We start from the raw sequence: 6,000 nt of genomic DNA on the forward strand, positions 1-6,000 counted from the left end.
TACAGTCCATGGGGTCACAACTGGGCACATGCAAACAGATCCTATAATATGAACGTATTTTCTACTCACAAATAACTACCAATAATGGGTTTATCGGAGAAGGCAATGGCACCCTACTCCGGTACTCTCGCCTGGAAAATCCCATGGACAGAGGAGCCTGGTGGGCTGCAGTCCATGGGATCACTAAGAGTCAGACACGACGGAGTAACTTCACTTTCACTTTTCACTTTCATGCGTTGGAGAAGGAAATGGCAACCCACTCCAGTGTTCTTGCCTGGGGAATCCCAGGGACGGGGGAGCCTGGTGGGCTGTCGTCTATGGGGTCACACAGGGTCAGATACGACTGAAGCGACTTAGCAGCAGCAGCAGCAATGGGTTTAGAAGATCCCCTGGAGGAGGGCATGGCAACCCCCTCCAGTATTCTTGCCTGGAGAATCTGCAAGGACAGAGGAGACTGCCAGGCTACAATCCGTAGCATTGCAAAGAATGGGATATGACTGAGCGACTAAGCAGATACACACACAAGCATGCCCTAGTGTTATACACAGGTAGAGCTACCGTCAACTGGGAAAATATAAATATGTTTCTATTTTGAAGTAAGTTCTGTGTTGGACATGCTAAGCAGCAGTTAAATAGTTTAATGTTTATGTTTCTCTTTGTCCTTAATCACAAAACAGGACTGACCTGAAACACTTCTTTTAAGGATTGCAAGAAATAAGTATTTCCAAAACTCTAAAGCGACTTTAAACATAATGTTGATGATCATCCTTCTTCAGTTTGTGATTCTTTTCAAGTGTGTAGGGTTCTTGAGAGCAGGGACTGTGTCTTTTAAATTTATTTTAGTAAACAGCTACTACTTATCTTCCCTGGTGGCTCAGCAGTAAAGAATCAGCCTGCAAAGCAGGAGACTTGCAGGAGACTGGATCGGGAAGGTCCTCCAGAGAAGAAAATGGCGAGCCACTCCAATGTTCTTGCCTGGAAAATCCCATGGACAGAGGAGACTGGTGGGCTACAGTCCATGGGGTCTGTTGGACATGCTGCTGCTGCTGTTGCTAAGTCGCTTCAGTCGTGTCCGACTCTGTGCAACCCCAAAGACGGCAGCCCACCAGGCTCCCCCATCCCTGGGATTCTCCAGGCAAGAACACTGGAGTGAGTTGCCATTTCCTTCTCCAGTGCATGAAAGTGAAAAGTGGAAGTGAAGTCGTTCAGTCGTGTCTGATTCGTAGCTACCCCATGGACTGCAGCCTACCAGGCTCCTCTGTCCATGGGATTTTCCAGGCAAGAGTACTGGAGCTATTGGACATGACTGAGCTACTAAACAACAATCTGCCTAATATCCCTTCCCATTTATTTTGGTAACAGAATCCTGATTTTCGTTTGGGAAACCTCTGTTCTTGCGTTCTCAAGTCATGTTATTAGTGCAGAGGAAAGTGACTCCATTCTGGGTTCAGCTGAGTGCCTGTGACTGAACAGGCAAGTCAGAGCATCCCATTCCTCCCTGCCACTGTTATTGGTTCAGGAATTTGTAAGTATCCAAGACCAGCCAATGGGAGTCAGCCTCAGAGATTTTGCTGAAACTATGGGAAAGACATCTTTTTGAACTAGCTAAACTTCCAACTAAATGCAACCTGGAGTGATGTTCACCATCACAAAAGAAATCCTGGCTGAAAACAAATCCAATGAAAAAGAAAAGAGAGTTTGAAAGACTTGTCTGATGACATTGTTAATCACACCTAGACTTTTCCAGTACAAGAACCTGCCTCTGGCTCTCTCTCATTCCTTGGGCAGTTATCAAGCAGTTGGAGGTTTTCAAATGTTGACTAATCTGTTTGCTAATGAAATAAAAATCCTTAGTCACAGACTACAAGGCAAAATTGTTGCTCAAATTCATTGTTGCAATGTTTTGGCTATTCATTCAAAAGTAATGCATGCGTGTATGTAACTGAGAGGTTTTTCAATTTAACCAGCAGAGCAACCTCAAATGTCTTGTATAATTACTAGACAGTAAAATTAGGCACGACACATAAATTATTCTTCTTTGTACAATTAGCCAAATAATTCCCTTACTTGTTATCCAAAATCGTTCAGTTTGAAGGATGAGTCACAGCCTGATTGGTTTTATTTTAAAATCTCGGAACTCAGAGCTCTTTTAATCCTTGCTGTTTTTGAAATCTGGAAACCGTCATTTACCCTCAGTTCCTGCATCTGTAAAGATTAACTAGGATAAAGGTTTCACTAAGTAGGTAGATTTGAGGTTTTTCTCTTTGATCATATAGATGTTTTTAAGTTAAAACAATGCCTTGAAGTGAAGGACTCTTTATTCCTTTAACATACTGCCATCATGTGGTTACTTTCCTCGTTCACATTCAAGTGTTTCCAAGATAGTATTTACAGTGACTCCTTTATTCAGCAACATGGAAAGCAGGAAGCCCTCAAAGAAAAGGAAAATGAACAGAACACGTTCTTCCTATGAGCTTCATGCAGAGTATGGCATAAAATAGGTATAACTTGCCAAAGATGTGAAATATACATGCAATTTGCCAAAGCCCAAGATGGAATATGGTAGGAACCTAAAAAACTTAGACTAAGTGCAAAGGAGACTCAGGTGAGAGTCAGCTATCTCAAGCTACAATCTATTTTAAAACCTTCAGGCCATAATTTCAATGAAGCTATTTAGTAACATTTGGCGTTAAGTGTTTATACTATTAATTCTTTGCAACATCTCTGCAATCATCCTCATTTTATTTCTGAGGTGCTTTAGACCCATAAAGTATTTGCCAGATGTCTCAGTAACCTAAAAGCAAAAGAGCGGCTTTACTTAGAGTTTGATTAAAATACCTTGGATTTGTAGAGCTTTATGTAGTTTATACTATAGTTTTTGTGTCCTGTGAGATAGATAAGACAGAAGAATTAGAGAAGATTCCATCAAAATTTTCTGGCTTTAGTACATTTCTTTACTCCATTTTGCTTTAAATTTAAGTGCTCCAAAAAGCTGGTTTCATTCAATTGGATGGATCCATATGAAAATATTGGTGAGTTTTGGGATTTTGTATTGATCTATGATTTCCTATAATCAAAGGAAAATTCAGTAAAAATAGCAGGATTAAGTTCTATTGTAATATTGTCAAATTGTTTTCAGATTAAGTTTTAGCACCTAGAGCAAATTAGAGAAGTTGTGCTTCTGAGTCTCTCACACACAACAAAATGTTTCTAGTGCTACATACACAGGACACATACCTACCAAATTCTACGTATATGTAATTGCCTAGATCATGTCTGCAAACTATGCTTTTAAAACATCACTCCCATAGATTGCACACTGAGAGGTCTTCTCAGGCCTGCTCACATTTGGAAATGCCATCTCAGACTCCTGGCCCTTGGCACTACTATCTTCTCAAATTAGAAGCCAATACAGCCAAAGGAATCTTTTACAGTCTCCTTTCCTCCTCTCTTAAACACAAAATTGTATTAAGATTAGCAACAGGATTAATGTTGATTGTGTCCCTCTCAAAATTCAAACGTTGCTGTCCGCATCTGTAGCACTCCAAATGCGACCGTATTTGGAGATATGATCTTTATAGAGACAAGTGAGTTAAATGAGGTCATTTGAATGGGCACTAATCCAGTACAACTGTTGTCCTTATAAAAATGATAAACGTGGATGCAGAGACACAGACAGAGGGAAAACGAAGTGTAGACACCAAGAGAAGACAGCCATCTGCAAGCCCAGGAGAGAAGCCTGGAACAGAGCCTTCCCTCTCAGCCCACAGAAAGAGCCAGCCCCGCAGATGCCTTGACCTTGGACTTCTAGTGAACCTGGACTTCCAGTCTCCTGGATTGCAAGAGGTTCAGATCTGTTTTAAGCCACCCAGTTTGTGGTACTTGCTTGTAGCAGCCCTAACAAACTAGTGCAATTAGCCTGAGGAAAATGAATTATATTCACTTTTTAGGCCATGTGTATCTTTATGGCTAGCCCTAACTCAGTTGTTGAAATTCCAGAAGATAGAAAAACAATAAATTTGTTATTTTCATGGAGAAATTGTAAATGTATTAAATCATTTTTGAGAAAAAGTAAGCAGATAGAAGTAATTTTATTATCAGAGTATTGTGAAGGAAGGATTAAAAATTGGTACTTTCAGGCATAAACTCTGGCTTTGCATAAATTTTGGCTTTGGCAGCTATTTCTTTACCTGTAATCTCTTTCCTTTCTCAGCTAAACTCTGACCAAGCTATGCAAAGAGGGGACCAATTATTTTCCTCCTTAGCCCTCAACATTTCAGGCCAAGAGAAGAAATAGTGTATCAGATTGATTTTCAAGTGGTCATCTTTTGAAGACCTCTGCCCAGAGGAGAAAAGCAAGTGAGAATTGCTGATGACTGTCAATCTTTTTGGCCATACAGAATCTAAACACCCTTCCAATGATGGAGCCTCCCCCATTTTATTATTTGAGCCTGGCTTTGACTTCAGAAGGTGAATATGCCTGATACTGGCTTTCCATAGCTTCTCTCGAGTTAGAACATAGACACCACAACCAGATCACAGGCCAAACAAAGCTTAGACAAACCAAATCAGATGCTATGGTGCCAAAGATGCAAGAGTGCTCTATATTTAAGCCAGAGAAGCCGATATCAGCCACATCCATCTTCTAGGGTAAAGGAGAAGCGGTACCAGCAATGACCCCCAGGGTCTATTATCAGTAGTGCTCAACCCATGCTCAATGACGGGATAGACTCAGAGTTCTGTGACTTGACTCAAACCACTGTTCACAGATCAGTAACCTAGTTAAATGCCTGCCACAGATTCTAGAGCTGTTCCATTTGTGTTCAAATCATCCATTGTTTCTGTTGCTTCCAACTAAAACCTCCAACACACAAAAAAGCATCGTATCTTTAATTTATCCTTTAATAAATGTAGAATCATGGTGACTGCCTCCATGAAATTAAAAGACACGTGCTCCTTGGAAGAAAAGTTATGACCAAACTAGACAGCATATTAGAAAGAAGAGACATTACTTTGCCAAAAAAGGTCCATCTAGTCAAGGCTGTGGTTTTTCCAGTAGTCATGTATGGATGTGAGAGTTGGACTATAAAGAAAGCTGAGTGCCGAAGAATTGATGCTTTTGAAGTGTGGTGTTGGAGAAGACTCTTGAGAGTCCCTTGGACTGCAAGGAGATCCAACCAGTCCATCCTAAAGGAGACCAGTCCTGGGTGTTCATTGGAGGGACTGATGTTGAAGCTGAAACTCCAATATTTTGGAAACCTGATGCAGAGAGTTGACTCATTTGAAAAGACCCTGATGCTGGGAAAGATTGAGGGCAGGAGGAGAAGGGGACGACAGAGGATGAGATGGCTGGATGGCATCACCAACACAATGGACATGGGTTTGGGTGAACTCCGGGAGTTGGTGATAGACAGGGAAGCCTGGCATGCTGCAGTTCATGGGGTCACAAAGAGTTGGACAAGACTGAGCAACTGAACTGAACTGAAATGTAGAATCACCTAATTATTTTTTCTTTTTACCCAATAAGGAAACAGATCACAAAACTGTGCTCAGTAAATAGATATACTACACATACTTAAAATCTTACAAACAGTTAAGAGAGAGAAGGAACAGAGGTGAATAGGAAAAAGAAGACAGAGAATGAAATGCTGAAGGGAAGATGATCAGCAGAAATTCTTTCAAATCTTTTCTCTTTAATTATTTTAAGATTAAAAACCTTCTATTTTGACTTCTGACCTTTACTTGGCTTTTATTTTACAGAATTCAAAATAACCTGATCAAACTTGTCTTTACGGTACCTATATAGAAATATAGGTATTGGCAAATTATATTAACAGATACTTAATAAAAATGGAAAGACAAATAGTCCTTAAACACATGAAAAGATAACCAACTGCACTCACAGTAAGAGAATGCAATTTAAAACAAAAATGATACTGTCTTTCATCTACCAAATTGGCAAAACCCAAAAGTTTGATAATTCACTGTGTTGGAATAAGT

The sequence above is a fragment of the Ovis canadensis genome, chromosome 6, assembly GCF_042477335.2.
Source record: "Ovis canadensis isolate MfBH-ARS-UI-01 breed Bighorn chromosome 6, ARS-UI_OviCan_v2, whole genome shotgun sequence".
Classification (NCBI taxonomy): domain Eukaryota; kingdom Metazoa; phylum Chordata; class Mammalia; order Artiodactyla; family Bovidae; genus Ovis; species Ovis canadensis.